The sequence below is a fragment of the Heterodontus francisci genome, chromosome 26 (genome assembly GCF_036365525.1).
Source record: "Heterodontus francisci isolate sHetFra1 chromosome 26, sHetFra1.hap1, whole genome shotgun sequence".
In the NCBI taxonomy this organism is placed as follows: domain Eukaryota; kingdom Metazoa; phylum Chordata; class Chondrichthyes; order Heterodontiformes; family Heterodontidae; genus Heterodontus; species Heterodontus francisci.
In genome coordinates this window covers 14,148,853-14,167,827 of record NC_090396.1, presented here as the reverse complement: position 1 = coordinate 14,167,827, position 18,975 = coordinate 14,148,853, and the positions used below count along the sequence as shown (strand labels likewise).

General features: G+C 32.5%; 1 protein-coding gene across 2 annotated transcripts in view; it reads left to right on the top strand.

Moving 5' to 3' along the window:
- Positions 1–18,975, top strand: part of fads6 (fatty acid desaturase 6) — a 405,131-nt gene that overhangs the window by 43,582 nt on the left and 342,574 nt on the right. The window lies entirely within an intron of this gene.

Below are 18,975 nucleotides of genomic sequence, written 5' to 3'. Positions count from 1 at the left end.
GAATAAACACTATACTACTGTAACCAATACTACCCTAAACAGAATAAACTCTATACTACTGGAACCTATACTCCCCTGAACAGAATAAACACTATACTACTGTAACCAATACTACCCTAAACAGAATAAACTCTATACTACTGGAACCTATACTCCCCTGAACAGAATAAACACTATACTACTGTAACCAATACTACCCTGAACAGAATAAACACTATACTACTGTAACCAATACTACCCTAAACAGAATAAACACTATACTACTGTAACCTATACTACCCTAAACAAAATAAACACTATACTACTGTAACCAATACTACCCTAAACAGAATAAACACAATACTACTGTAACCAATACTACCCTAAACAGAATAAACACAATACTAATGTAACCAATACTACCCTAAACAGAATAAACACAATACTACTGTAACCAATACTACCCTAAACAGAATAAACACAATACTAATGTAACCAATACTACCCTAAACAGAATAAACACTATACTACTGTAACCAATACTACCCTAAACAGAATAAACACTATACTACTGTAACCAATACTACCCTAAACAGAATAAACACTATACTACTGAAACCTATACTACCCTGAACAGAATAAACACAATACTACTGTAACCTATACTACCCTGAACAGAATAAACACAATTCTACTTTAACCTATACTACCCTAAACAGAATAAACACTATACTACTGAAACCTATACTACCCTGAACAGAATAAACACAATACTACTGTAACCTATACTACCCTAAACAGAATAAACACTATACTACTGTAACCTATACTACCATGAACAGAATAAACACTATACTACTGTAACCTATACTACCCTGAACAGAATAAACACAATACTACTGTAACCAATACTACCCTAAACAGAATAAACACTATACTACTGTAACCAATACTACCCTAAACAGAATAAACACAATACTACTGTAACCTATACTACCCTGAACAGAATAAACACAATACTACTGTAACCAATACTACCCTAAACAGAATAAACACTATCCTACTGTAACCAATACTACCCTAAACAGAATAAAAACAATACTACTGTAACCTATACTACCCTAAACAGAATATACACTATACTACTGTAACCAATACTACCCTAAACAGAATAAAAACAATACTACTGCAACCTATACTCCCCGAAACAGAATAAACACTATACTACTGTAACCAATACTACCCTAAACAGAATAAACACTATACTACTGTAACCTATACAACCCTAAACAGAATAAACACTATACTACTGTAACCAATACTACCCTGAACAGAATAAACATTATACTACTGTAACCAATACTACCCTAAACAGAATAAACACTATACTACTGTAACCAATACTACCCTGAACAGAATAAACACTATACTACTGTAACCAATACTACCCTAAACAGAATAAACACTATACTACTGTAACCTATACTACCCTAAACAAAATAAACACTATACTACTGTAACCAATACTACCCTAAGCAGAATAAACAGTATACTACTGTAACCTATACTACCCTAAACGGAATAAACACTATACTACTGTAACCAATACTACCCTGAACAGAATAAACACTATACTACTGTAACCAAAACTACCCTAAACAGAATAAACTCTATACTACTGGAACCTATACTCCCCTGAACAGAATAAACACTATACTACTGTAACCAATACTACCCTAAACAGAATAAACTCTATACTACTGGAACCTATACTCCCCTGAACAGAATAAACACTATACTACTGTAACCAATACTACCCTGAACAGAATAAATACTATACTACTGTAACCAATACTACCCTAAACAGAATAAACACTATACTTCTGTAACCTATACTACCCTAAACAAAATAAACACTATACTACTGTAACCAATACTACCCTAAACAGAATAAACACTATACTACTGTAACCTATACTACCCTAAACAGAATAAACACTATACTACTGTAACCTATACTACCCTAAACAGAAAAAACACAATACTACTGTAACCTATACTACCCTAAACAGAATAAACACTATACTACTGTAACCTATACTACCCTAAACAGAATAAACACAATACTACTGTAACCAATACTACCCTAAACAGAATAAACACAATACTACTGTAACCTATACTACCCTGAACAGAATAAACACTATACTACTGTAACCTATACTACCCTAAACAGAATAAACACAATACTACCGTAACCAATACTACCCTAAACAGAATAAACACAATACTACTGTAACCAATACTACCCTAAACAGAATAAACACAATACTAATGTAACCAATACTACCCTAAACAGAATAAACACTATACTACTGTAACCTATACTACCCTAAACAGAAAAAACACAATACTACTGTAACCTATACTACCCTAAACAGAATAAACACTATACTACTGTAACCTATACTACCCTAAACAGAAAAAACACAATACTACTGTAACCTATACTACCCTAAACAGAATAAACACTATACTACTGTAACCTATACTACCCTAAACAGAATAAACACTATACTACTGTAACCTATACTACCCTAAACAGAAAAAACACAATACTAATGTAACCAATACTACCCTAAACAGAATAAACACTATACTACTGTAACCAATACTACCCTAAACAGAATAAACACTATACTACTGTAACCTATACTACCCTAAACAGAATAAACACTATACTACTGTAACCTATACTACCCTAAACAGAAAAAACACAATACTAATGTAACCAATACTACCCTAAACAGAATAAACACTATACTACTGTAACCTATACTACCCTAAACAGAAAAAACACAATACTACTGTAACCTATACTACCCTAAACAGAATAAACACTATACTACTGTAACCTATACTACCCTAAACAGAAAAAACACAATACTACTGTAACCTATACTACCCTAAACAGAATAAACACTATACTACTGTAACCTATACTACCCTAAACAGAAAAAACACAATACTACTGTAACCTATACTACCCTAAACAGAATAAACACTATACTACTGTAACCTATACTACCCTAAACAGAAAAAACACAATACTACTGTAACCTATACTACCCTAAACAGAATATACACTATACTACTGTAACCTATACTACCCTAAACAGAATAAACACTATACTACTGTAACCTATACTACCCTAAACAGAAAAAACACAATACTAATGTAACCAATACTACCCTAAACAGAATAAACACTATACTACTGTAACCAATACTACCCTAAACAGAATAAACACTATACTACTGTAACCTATACTACCCTAAACAGAATAAACACAATACTAATGTAACCAATACTACCCTAAACAGAATAAACACTATACTACTGTAACCTATACTACCCTAAACAGAAAAAACACAATACTACTGTAACCTATACTACCATAAACAGAATAAACACTATACTACTGTAACCTATACTACCCTAAACAGAAAAAACACAATACTACTGTAACCTATACTACCCTAAACAGAATAAACACTATACTACTGTAACCTATACTACCCTAAACAGAATAAACACAATACTACTGTAACCAATACTACCCTAAACAGAATAAACACAATACTACTGTAACCTATACTACCCTGAACAGAATAAACACTATACTACTGTAACCTATACTACCCTAAACAGAATAAACACAATACTACCGTAACCAATACTACCCTAAACAGAATAAACACAATACTACTGGAACCTATACTACCCTAAACAGAATAAACACAATACTACCGTAACCAATACTACCCTAAACAGAATAAACACAATACTACTGGAACCTATACTACCCTAAACAGAATAAACACAATACTACCGTAACCAATACTACCCTAAACAGAATAAACACAATACTACTGGAACCTATACTACCCTAAACAGAATAAACACAATACTACCGTAACCAATACTACCCTAAACAGAATAAACACAATACTACTGGAACCAATACTACCCTAAACAGAAAAAACACAATACTACTGTAACCTATACTACCCTAAACAGAATAAACTCTATACTACTGTAACCTATACTACCCTAAACAGAATAAACTCTATACTACTGTAACCAATACTACCCTAAACAGAATAAAAACAATACTACTTTAACCTATACTACCCTAAACAGAATAAACACTATACTACTGAAACCTATACTACCCTGAACAGAATAAACACAATACTACTGTAACCTATACTACCCTAAACAGAATAAACACTATACTACTGTAACCTATACTACCATGAACAGAATAAACACTATACTACTGTAACCTATACTACCCTGAACAGAATAAACACAATACTACTGTAACCAATACTACCCTAAACAGAATAAACACTATACTACTGTAACCAATACTACCCTAAACAGAATAAACACAATACTACTGTAACCTATACTACCCTGAACAGAATAAACACTATACTACTGTAACCAATACTACCCTAAACAGAATAAACACTATCCTACTGTAACCAATACTACCCTAAACAGAATAAAAACAATACTACTGTAACCTATACTACCCTAAACAGAATAAACACTATACTACTGTAACCAATACTACCCTAAACAGAATAAAAACAATACTACTGCAACCTATACTCCCCGAAACAGAATAAACACTATACTACTGTAACCAATACTACCCTAAACAGAATAAACACTATACTACTGTAACCTATACAACCCTAAACAGAATAAACACTATACTACTGTAACCAATACTACCCTGAACAGAATAAACACTATACTACTGTAACCAATACTACCCTAAACAGAATAAACACTATACTACTGTAACCAATACTACCCTGAACAGAATAAACACTATACTACTGTAACCAATACTACCCTAAACAGAATAAACACTATACTACTGTAACCTATACTACCCTAAACAAAATAAACACTATACTACTGTAACCAATACTACCCTAAACAGAATAAACACTATACTACTGTAACCTATACTACCCTAAACGGAATAAACACTATACTACTGTAACCAATACTACCCTGAACAGAATAAACACTATACTACTGTAACCAATACTACCCTAAACAGAATAAACTCTATACTACTGGAACCTATACTCCCCTGAACAGAATAAACACTATACTACTGTAACCAATACTACCCTAAACAGAATAAACTCTATACTACTGGAACCTATACTCCCCTGAACAGAATAAACACTATACTACTGTAACCAATACTACCCTGAACAGAATAAACACTATACTTCTGTAACCTATACTACCCTAAACAAAATAAACACTATACTACTGTAACCAATACTACCCTAAACAGAATAAACACAATACTACTGTAACCAATACTACCCTAAACAGAATAAACACAATACTAATGTAACCAATACTACCCTAAACAGAATAAACTCTATACTACTGGAACCTATACTCCCCTGAACAGAATAAACACTATACTACTGTAACCAATACTACCCTAAACAGAATAAACTCTATACTACTGGAACCTATACTCCCCTGAACAGAATAAACACTATACTACTGTAACCAATACTACCCTGAACAGAATAAACACAATACTACTGTAACCAATACTACCCTAAACAGAATAAACACAATACTAATGTAACCAATACTACCCTAAACAGAATAAACACAATACTACTGTAACCAATACTACCCTAAACAGAATAAACACAATACTAATGTAACCAATACTACCCTAAACAGAATAAACACTATACTACTGTAACCAATACTACCCTAAACAGAATAAACACTATACTACTGTAACCAATACTACCCTAAACAGAATAAACACTATACTACTGAAACCTATACTACCCTGAACAGAATAAACACAATACTACTGTAACCTATACTACCCTGAACAGAATAAACACAATTCTACTTTAACCTATACTACCCTAAACAGAATAAACACTATACTACTGAAACCTATACTACCCTGAACAGAATAAACACAATACTACTGTAACCTATACTACCCTAAACAGAATAAACACTATACTACTGTAACCTATACTACCATGAACAGAATAAACACTATACTACTGTAACCTATACTACCCTGAACAGAATAAACACAATACTACTGTAACCAATACTACCCTAAACAGAATAAACACTATACTACTGTAACCAATACTACCCTAAACAGAATAAACACAATACTACTGTAACCTATACTACCCTGAACAGAATAAACACAATACTACTGTAACCAATACTACCCTAAACAGAATAAACACTATCCTACTGTAACCAATACTACCCTAAACAGAATAAAAACAATACTACTGTAACCTATACTACCCTAAACAGAATATACACTATACTACTGTAACCAATACTACCCTAAACAGAATAAAAACAATACTACTGCAACCTATACTCCCCGAAACAGAATAAACACTATACTACTGTAACCAATACTACCCTAAACAGAATAAACACTATACTACTGTAACCTATACAACCCTAAACAGAATAAACACTATACTACTGTAACCAATACTACCCTGAACAGAATAAACATTATACTACTGTAACCAATACTACCCTAAACAGAATAAACACTATACTACTGTAACCAATACTACCCTGAACAGAATAAACACTATACTACTGTAACCAATACTACCCTAAACAGAATAAACACTATACTACTGTAACCTATACTACCCTAAACAAAATAAACACTATACTACTGTAACCAATACTACCCTAAGCAGAATAAACAGTATACTACTGTAACCTATACTACCCTAAACGGAATAAACACTATACTACTGTAACCAATACTACCCTGAACAGAATAAACACTATACTACTGTAACCAAAACTACCCTAAACAGAATAAACTCTATACTACTGGAACCTATACTCCCCTGAACAGAATAAACACTATACTACTGTAACCAATACTACCCTAAACAGAATAAACTCTATACTACTGGAACCTATACTCCCCTGAACAGAATAAACACTATACTACTGTAACCAATACTACCCTGAACAGAATAAATACTATACTACTGTAACCAATACTACCCTAAACAGAATAAACACTATACTTCTGTAACCTATACTACCCTAAACAAAATAAACACTATACTACTGTAACCAATACTACCCTAAACAGAATAAACACTATACTACTGTAACCTATACTACCCTAAACGGAATAAACACTATACTACTGTAACCAATACTACCCTGAACAGAATAAACACTATACTACTGTAACCAATACTACCCTAAACAGAATAAACTCTATACTACTGGAACCTATACTCCCCTGAACAGAATAAACACTATACTACTGTAACCAATACTACCCTAAACAGAATAAACTCTATACTACTGGAACCTATACTCCCCTGAACAGAATAAACTCTATACTACTGTAACCTATACTACCCTGAACAGAATAAACACTATACTACTGTAACCAATACTACCCTAAACAGAATAAACACTATATTACTGTAACCTATACTACCCTAAACAGAATAAACACTATATTACTGTAACCTATACTACCCTAAACAAAATAAACACTATACTACTGTAACCAATACTACCCTAAACAGAATAAACACTATACTACTGTAACCTATACTACCCTAAACGGAATAAACACTATACTACTGTAACCAATACTACCCTGAACAGAATAAAAACAATACTACTGTAACCAATACTACCCTGAACAGAATAAACACTATACTACTGTAACCAATACTACCCTAAACAGAATAAACTCTATACTACTGGAACCTATACTCCCCTGAACAGAATAAACACTATACTACTGTAACCAATACTACCCTAAACAGAATAAACTCTATACTACTGGAACCTATACTCCCCTGAACAGAATAAACACTATACTACTGTAACCAATACTACCCTAAACAGAATAAACACTATACTACTGTAACCTATACTACCCTAAACAGAATAAACACTATACTACTGTAAGCTATACTACCCTGAACAGAATCATCACTATACTACTGTAACCAATACTACCATAAACAGAATAAACACTATACTACTGTAACCAATACTACCCTAAACAGAATAAACACAATACTACTGTAACCAATACTACCCTGAACAGAATAAACACTATACTACTGTAACATATACTACCCGAAACAGAATAAACATTTTACTACTGTAACCTATACTACCCTAAACAGAATAAACACAATACTACTGTAACCAATACTAACCGAAACAGAATAAACACAATACTACTGTAACCAATACTACCCTAAACAGAATAAACACAATACTACTGTAACCTATACTACCCTAAACAGAATAAACACAATACTACTGTAACCAATACTACCCTAAACAGAATAAACACTATTCTACTGTAACAAATAATACCCTAAACAGAATAAACACAATACTACTGTAACCTATACTACCCTGAACAGAATAAACACTATACTACTGTAACCTATACTACCCTAAACAGAATAAACACAATACTACCGTAACCAATACTACCCTAAACAGAATAAACACAATACTACTGTAACCAATACTACCCTAAACAGAATAAACACTATACTACTGTAACCAATACTACCCTAAACAGAATAAACACAATACTAATGTAACCAATACTACCCTAAACAGAATAAACACTATACTACTGTAACCAATACTACCCTAAACAGAATAAACACTATACTACTGTAACCAATACTACCCTAAACAGAATAAACACTATACTACTGAAACCTATACTACCCTGAACAGAATAAACACAATACTACTGTAACCTATACTACCCTGAACAGAATAAACACAATACTACTTTAACCTATACTACCCTAAACAGAATAAACACTATACTACTGAAACCTATACTACCCTGAACAGAATAAACACAATACTACTGTAACCTATACTACCCTAAACAGAATAAACACTATACTACTGTAACCTATACTACCATGAACAGAATAAACACTATACTACTGTAACCTATACTACCCTGAACAGAATAAACACAATACTACTGTAACCAATACTACCCTAAACAGAATAAACACTATACTACTGTAACCAATACTACCCTAAACAGAATAAACACAATACTACTGTAACCTATACTACCCTGAACAGAATAAACACAATACTACTGTAACCAATACTACCCTAAACAGAATAAACACTATCCTACTGTAACCAATACTACCCTAAACAGAATAAAAACAATACTACTGTAACCTATACTACCCTAAACAGAATAAACACTATACTACTGTAACCAATACTACCCTAAACAGAATAAAAACAATACTACTGCAACCAATACTACCCTAAACAGAATAAACACTATACTACTGTAACCTATACTACCCTAAACAAAATAAACACTATACTACTGTAACCAATACTACCCTAAACAGAATAAACACTATACTACTGTAACCTATACTACCCTAAACGGAATAAACACTATACTACTGTAACCAATACTACCCTGAACAGAATAAACACTATACTACTGTAACCAATACTACCCTAAACAGAATAAACTCTATACTACTGGAACCTATACTCCCCTGAACAGAATAAACACTATACTACTGTAACCAATACTACCCTAAACAGAATAAACTCTATACTACTGGAACCTATACTCCCCTGAACAGAATAAACACTATACTACTGTAACCAATACTACCCTGAACAGAATAAACACTATACTACTGTAACCAATACTACCCTAAACAGAATAAACACTATACTACTGTAACCTATACTACCCTAAACAAAATAAACACTATACTACTGTAACCAATACTACCCTAAACAGAATAAACACAATACTACTGTAACCAATACTACCCTAAACAGAATAAACACAATACTAATGTAACCAATACTACCCTAAACAGAATAAACACAATACTACTGTAACCAATACTACCCTAAACAGAATAAACACAATACTAATGTAACCAATACTACCCTAAACAGAATAAACACTATACTACTGTAACCAATACTACCCTAAACAGAATAAACACTATACTACTGTAACCAATACTACCCTAAACAGAATAAACACTATACTACTGAAACCTATACTACCCTGAACAGAATAAACACAATACTACTGTAACCTATACTACCCTGAACAGAATAAACACAATACTACTTTAACCTATACTACCCTAAACAGAATAAACACAATACTAATGTAACCAATACTACCCTAAACAGAATAAACACTATACTACTGTAACCAATACTACCCTAAACAGAATAAACACTATACTACTGTAACCAATACTACCCTAAACAGAATAAACACTATACTACTGTAACCTATACAACCCTAAACAGAATAAACACTATACTACTGTAACCAATACTACCCTGAACAGAATAAACATTATACTACTGTAACCAATACTACCCTAAACAGAATAAACACTATACTACTGTAACCAATACTACCCTGAACAGAATAAACACTATACTACTGTAACCAATACTACCCTAAACAGAATAAACACTATACTACTGTAACCTATACTACCCTAAACAAAATAAACACTATACTACTGTAACCAATACTACCCTAAGCAGAATAAACAGTATACTACTGTAACCTATACTACCCTAAACGGAATAAACACTATACTACTGTAACCAATACTACCCTGAACAGAATAAACACTATACTACTGTAACCAAAACTACCCTAAACAGAATAAACTCTATACTACTGGAACCTATACTCCCCTGAACAGAATAAACACTATACTACTGTAACCAATACTACCCTAAACAGAATAAACTCTATACTACTGGAACCTATACTCCCCTGAACAGAATAAACACTATACTACTGTAACCAATACTACCCTGAACAGAATAAATACTATACTACTGTAACCAATACTACCCTAAACAGAATAAACACTATACTTCTGTAACCTATACTACCCTAAACAAAATAAACACTATACTACTGTAACCAATACTACCCTAAACAGAATAAACACTATACTACTGTAACCTATACTACCCTAAACGGAATAAACACTATACTACTGTAACCAATACTACCCTGAACAGAATAAACACTATACTACTGTAACCAATACTACCCTAAACAGAATAAACTCTATACTACTGGAACCTATACTCCCCTGAACAGAATAAACACTATACTACTGTAACCAATACTACCCTAAACAGAATAAACTCTATACTACTGGAACCTATACTCCCCTGAACAGAATAAACTCTATACTACTGTAACCTATACTACCCTGAACAGAATAAACACTATACTACTGTAACCAATACTACCCTAAACAGAATAAACACTATATTACTGTAACCTATACTACCCTAAACAGAATAAACACTATATTACTGTAACCTATACTACCCTAAACAAAATAAACACTATACTACTGTAACCAATACTACCCTAAACAGAATAAACACTATACTACTGTAACCTATACTACCCTAAACGGAATAAACACTATACTACTGTAACCAATACTACCCTGAACAGAATAAAAACAATACTACTGTAACCAATACTACCCTGAACAGAATAAACACTATACTACTGTAACCAATACTACCCTAAACAGAATAAACTCTATACTACTGGAACCTATACTCCCCTGAACAGAATAAACACTATACTACTGTAACCAATACTACCCTAAACAGAATAAACTCTATACTACTGGAACCTATACTCCCCTGAACAGAATAAACACTATACTACTGTAACCAATACTACCCTAAACAGAATAAACACTATACTACTGTAACCTATACTACCCTAAACAGAATAAACACTATACTACTGTAAGCTATACTACCCTGAACAGAATCATCACTATACTACTGTAACCAATACTACCATAAACAGAATAAACACTATACTACTGTAACCAATACTACCCTAAACAGAATAAACACAATACTACTGTAACCAATACTACCCTGAACAGAATAAACACTATACTACTGTAACATATACTACCCGAAACAGAATAAACATTTTACTACTGTAACCTATACTACCCTAAACAGAATAAACACAATACTACTGTAACCAATACTAACCGAAACAGAATAAACACAATACTACTGTAACCAATACTACCCTAAACAGAATAAACACAATACTACTGTAACCTATACTACCCTAAACAGAATAAACACAATACTACTGTAACCAATACTACCCTAAACAGAATAAACACTATTCTACTGTAACAAATAATACCCTAAACAGAATAAACACAATACTACTGTAACCTATACTACCCTGAACAGAATAAACACAATACTACTGCAACCAATACTACCCTAAACAGAATAAACACTCTCCTACTGTAACCTATACTACCCTAAACAGAATAAACACTATACTACTGTAACCTATACTACCCTAAACAGAATAAACACTATACTACTGTAACCAATACTACCCTAAACAGAATAAACACAATACTACTGTAACCTATACTACCCTAAACAGAATAAGCACGATACTACTGTAACCTATAATACCCTAAACAGAATAAACACTATACTACTGTAACCAATACTACCCTGAACAGAATAAACACAATACTACTGTAACCAATACTTCCCTAAACAGAATAAACACAATACTACTGTAACCAATAATACCCTAAAGAGAATAAACACTATACTACTGTAACCTATACTACCCTAAACAGAATAAACACTATACTACTGTAACCTATACTACCCTAAACAGAAAAAACACAATACTACTGTAACCTATACTACCCTAAACAGAATAAACACTATACTACTGTAACCTATACTACCCTAAACAGAATAAACACAATACTACTGTAACCAATACTACCCTAAACAGAATAAACACAATACTACTGTAACCTATACTACCCTGAACAGAATAAACACTATACTACTGTAACCTATACTACCCTAAACAGAATAAACACAATACTACCGTAACCAATACTACCCTAAACAGAATAAACACAATACTACTGTAACCAATACTACCCTAAACAGAATAAACACTATACTACTGTAACCAATACTACCCTAAACAGAATAAACACAATACTAATGTAACCAATACTACCCTAAACAGAATAAACACTATACTACTGTAACCAATACTACCCTAAACAGAATAAACACTATACTACTGTAACCAATACTACCCTAAACAGAATAAACACTATACTACTGAAACCTATACTACCCTGAACAGAATAAACACAATACTACTGTAACCTATACTACCCTGAACAGAATAAACACAATACTACTTTAACCTATACTACCCTAAACAGAATAAACACTATACTACTGAAACCTATACTACCCTGAACAGAATAAACACAATACTACTGTAACCTATACTACCCTAAACAGAATAAACACTATACTACTGTAACCTATACTACCATGAACAGAATAAACACTATACTACTGTAACCTATACTACCCTGAACAGAATAAACACAATACTACTGTAACCAATACTACCCTAAACAGAATAAACACTATACTACTGTAACCAATACTACCCTAAACAGAATAAACACAATACTACTGTAACCTATACTACCCTGAACAGAATAAACACAATACTACTGTAACCAATACTACCCTAAACAGAATAAACACTATCCTACTGTAACCAATACTACCCTAAACAGAATAAAAACAATACTACTGTAACCTATACTACCCTAAACAGAATAAACACTATACTACTGTAACCAATACTACCCTAAACAGAATAAAAACAATACTACTGCAACCAATACTACCCTAAACAGAATAAACACTATACTACTGTAACCTATACTACCCTAAACAAAATAAACACTATACTACTGTAACCAATACTACCCTAAACAGAATAAACACTATACTACTGTAACCTATACTACCCTAAACGGAATAAACACTATACTACTGTAACCAATACTACCCTGAACAGAATAAACACTATACTACTGTAACCAATACTACCCTAAACAGAATAAACTCTATACTACTGGAACCTATACTCCCCTGAACAGAATAAACACTATACTACTGTAACCAATACTACCCTAAACAGAATAAACTCTATACTACTGGAACCTATACTCCCCTGAACAGAATAAACACTATACTACTGTAACCAATACTACCCTGAACAGAATAAACACTATACTACTGTAACCAATACTACCCTAAACAGAATAAACACTATACTACTGTAACCTATACTACCCTAAACAAAATAAACACTATACTACTGTAACCAATACTACCCTAAACAGAATAAACACAATACTACTGTAACCAATACTACCCTAAACAGAATAAACACAATACTAATGTAACCAATACTACCCTAAACAGAATAAACACAATACTACTGTAACCAATACTACCCTAAACAGAATAAACACAATACTAATGTAACCAATACTACCCTAAACAGAATAAACACTATACTACTGTAACCAATACTACCCTAAACAGAATAAACACTATACTACTGTAACCAATACTACCCTAAACAGAATAAACACTATACTACTGAAACCTATACTACCCTGAACAGAATAAACACAATACTACTGTAACCTATACTACCCTGAACAGAATAAACACAATACTACTTTAACCTATACTACCCTAAACAGAATAAACACTATACTACTGAAACCTATACTACCTTGAACAGAATAAACACAATACTACTGTAACCTATACTACCCTAAACAGAATAAACACTATACTACTGTAACCTATACTACCATGAACAGAATAAACACTATACTACTGTAACCTATACTACCCTGAACAGAATAAACACAATACTACTGTAACCAATACTACCCTAAGCAGAATAAACACTATACTACTGTAACCAATACTACCCTAAACAGAATAAACACAATACTACTGTAACCTATACTACCCTGAACAGAATAAACACAATACTACTGTAACCAATACTACCCTAAACAGAATAAACACTATCCTACTGTAACCAATACTACCCTAAACAGAATAAAAACAATACTACTGTAACCTATACTACCCTAAACAGAATAAACACTATACTACTGTAACCAATACTACCCTAAACAGAATAAAAACAATACTACTGCAACCTATACTCCCCGAAACAGAATAAACACTATACTACTGTAACCAATACTACCCTAAACAGAATAAATACTATACTACTGTAACCTATACAACCCTAAACAGAATAAACACTATACTACTGTAACCAATACTACCCTGAACAGAATAAACACTATACTACTGTAACCAATACTACCCTAAACAGAATTAACACTATACTACTGTAACCAATACTACCCTGAACAGAATAAACACTATACTACTGTAACCAATACTACCCTAAACAGAATAAACACTATACTACTGTAACCTATACGACCCTAAACAAAATAAACACTATACTACTGTAACCAATACTACCCTAAACAGAATAAACACAATACTACTGTAACCTATACTACCCTGAACAGAATAAACACAATACTACTGTAACCAATACTACCCTAAACAGAATAAACACTATCCTACTGTAACCAATACTACCCTAAACAGAATAAAAACAATACTACTGTAACCTATACTACCCTAAACAGAATAAACACTATACTACTGTAACCAATACTACCCTAAACAGAATAAAAACAATACTACTGCAACCTATACTCCCCGAAACAGAATAAACACTATACTACTGTAACCAATACTACCCTAAACAGAATAAACACCATACTACTGTAACCTATACAACCCTAAACAGAATAAACACTATACTACTGTAACCAATACTACCCTGAACAGAATAAACATTATACTACTGTAACCAATACTACCCTAAACAGAATAAACACTATACTACTGTAACCAATACTACCCTGAACAGAATAAACACTATACTACTGTAACCAATACTACCCTAAACAGAATAAACACTATACTACTGTAACCTATACTACCCTAAACAAAATAAACACTATACTACTGTAACCAATACTACCCTAAACAGAATAAACAGTATACTACTGTAACCTATACTACCCTAAACGGAATAAACACTATACTACTGTAACCAATACTACCCTGAACAGAATAAACACTATACTACTGTAACCAAAACTACCCTAAACAGAATAAACTCTATACTACTGGAACCTATACTCCCCTGAACAGAATAAACACTATACTACTGTAACCAATACTACCCTAAACAGAAAAAACTCTATACTACTGGAACCTATACTCCCCTGAACAGAATAAACACTATACTACTGTAACCAATACTACCCTGAACAGAATAAACACTATACTACTGTAACCAATACTACCCTAAACAGAATAAACACTATACTTCTGTAACCTATACTACCCTAAACAAAATAAACACTATACTACTGTAACCAATACTACCCTAAACAGAATAAACACTATACTACTGTAACCTATACTACCCTAAACGGAATAAACACTATACTACTGTAACCAATACTACCCTGAACAGAATAAACACTATACTACTGTAACCAATACTACCCTAAACAGAATAAACTCTATACTACTGGAACCTATACTCCCCTGAACAGAATAAACACTATACTACTGTAACCAATACTACCCTAAACAGAATAAACTCTATACTACTGGAACCTATACTCCCCTGAACAGAATAAACTCTATACTACTGTAACCTATACTACCCTGAACAGAATAAACACTATACTACTGTAACCAATACTACCCTAAACAGAATAAACACTATATTACTGTAACCTATACTACCCTAAACAGAATAAACACTATATTACTGTAACCTATACTACCCTAAACAAAATAAACACTATACTACTGTAACCAATACTACCCTAAACAGAATAAACACTATACTACTGTAACCTATACTACCCTAAACGGAATAAACACTATACTACTGTAACCAATACTACCCTGAACAGAATAAACACAATACTACTGTAACCAATACTACCCTGAACAGAATAAACACTATACTACTGTAACCAATACTACCCTAAACAGAATAAACTCTATACTACTGGAACCTATACTCCCCTGAACAGAATAAACACTATACTACTGTAACCAATACTACCCTAAACAGAATAAACTCTATACTACTGGAACCTATACTCCCCTGAACAGAATAAACACTATACTACTGTAACCAATACTACCCTAAACAGAATAAACACTATACTACTGTAACCTATACTACCCTAAACAGAATAAACACTATACTACTGTAAGCTATACTACCCTGAACAGAATCATCACTATACTACTGTAACCAATACTACCATAAACAGAATAAACACTATACTACTGGAACCAATACTACCCTAAACAGAATAAACACAATACTACTGTAACCAATACTACCCTGAACAGAATAAACACTATACTACTGTAACATATACTACCCGAAACAGAATAAACATTTTACTACTGTAACCTATACTACCCTAAACAGAATAAACACAATACTACTGTAACCAATACTAACCGAAACAGAATAAACACAATACTACTGTAACCAATACTACCCTAAACAGAATAAACACAATACTACTGTAACCTATACTACCCTAAACAGAATAAACACAATACTACTGTAACCAATACTACCCTAAACAGAATAAACACTATTCTACTGTAACAAATAATACCCTAAACAGAATAAACACAATACTACTGTAACCTATACTACCCTGAACAGAATAAACACAATACTACTGCAACCAATACTACCCTAAACAGAATAAACACTCTCCTACTGTAACCTATACTACCCTAAACAGAATAAACACTATACTACTGTAACCTATACTACCCTAAACAGAATAAACACTATACTACTGTAACCAATACTACCCTAAACAGAATAAACACAATACTACTGTAACCTATACTACCCTAAACAGAATAAGCACGATACTACTGTAACCTATAATACCCTAAACAGAATAAACACTATACTACTGTAACCAATACTACCCTGAACAGAATAAACACAATACTACTGTAACCAATACTTCCCTAAACAGAATAAACACAATACTACTGTAACCAATAATACCCTAAAGAGAATAAACACTATACTACTGTAACCTATACTACCCTAAACAGAATAAACACTATACTACTGTAACCTATACTACCCTAAACAGAATAAACACAATACTACTGTAACCAATACTACCCTAAACAGAATAAACACAATACTACTGTAACCTATACTACCCTGAACAGAATAAACACTATACTACTGTAACCTATACTACCCTAAACAGAATAAACACAATACTACCGTAACCAATACTACCCTAAACAGAATAAACACAATACTACTGTAACCAATACTACCCTAAACAGAATAAACACTATACTACTGTAACCTATACTACCCTAAACAGAATAAACACAATACTAATGTAACCAATACTACCCTAAACAGAATAAACACTATACTACTGTAACCAATACTACCCTAAACAGAATAAACACTATACTACTGTAACCAATACTACCCTAAACAGAATAAACACTATACTACTGAAACCTATACTACCCTGAACAGAATAAACACAATACTACTGTAACCTATACTACCCTGAACAGAATAAACACAATACTACTTTAACCTATACTGCCCTAAACAGAATAAACACTATACTACTGAAACCTATACTACCCTGAACAGAATAAACACAATACTACTGTAACCTATACTACCCTAAACAGAATAAACACTATACTACTGTAACCTATACTAC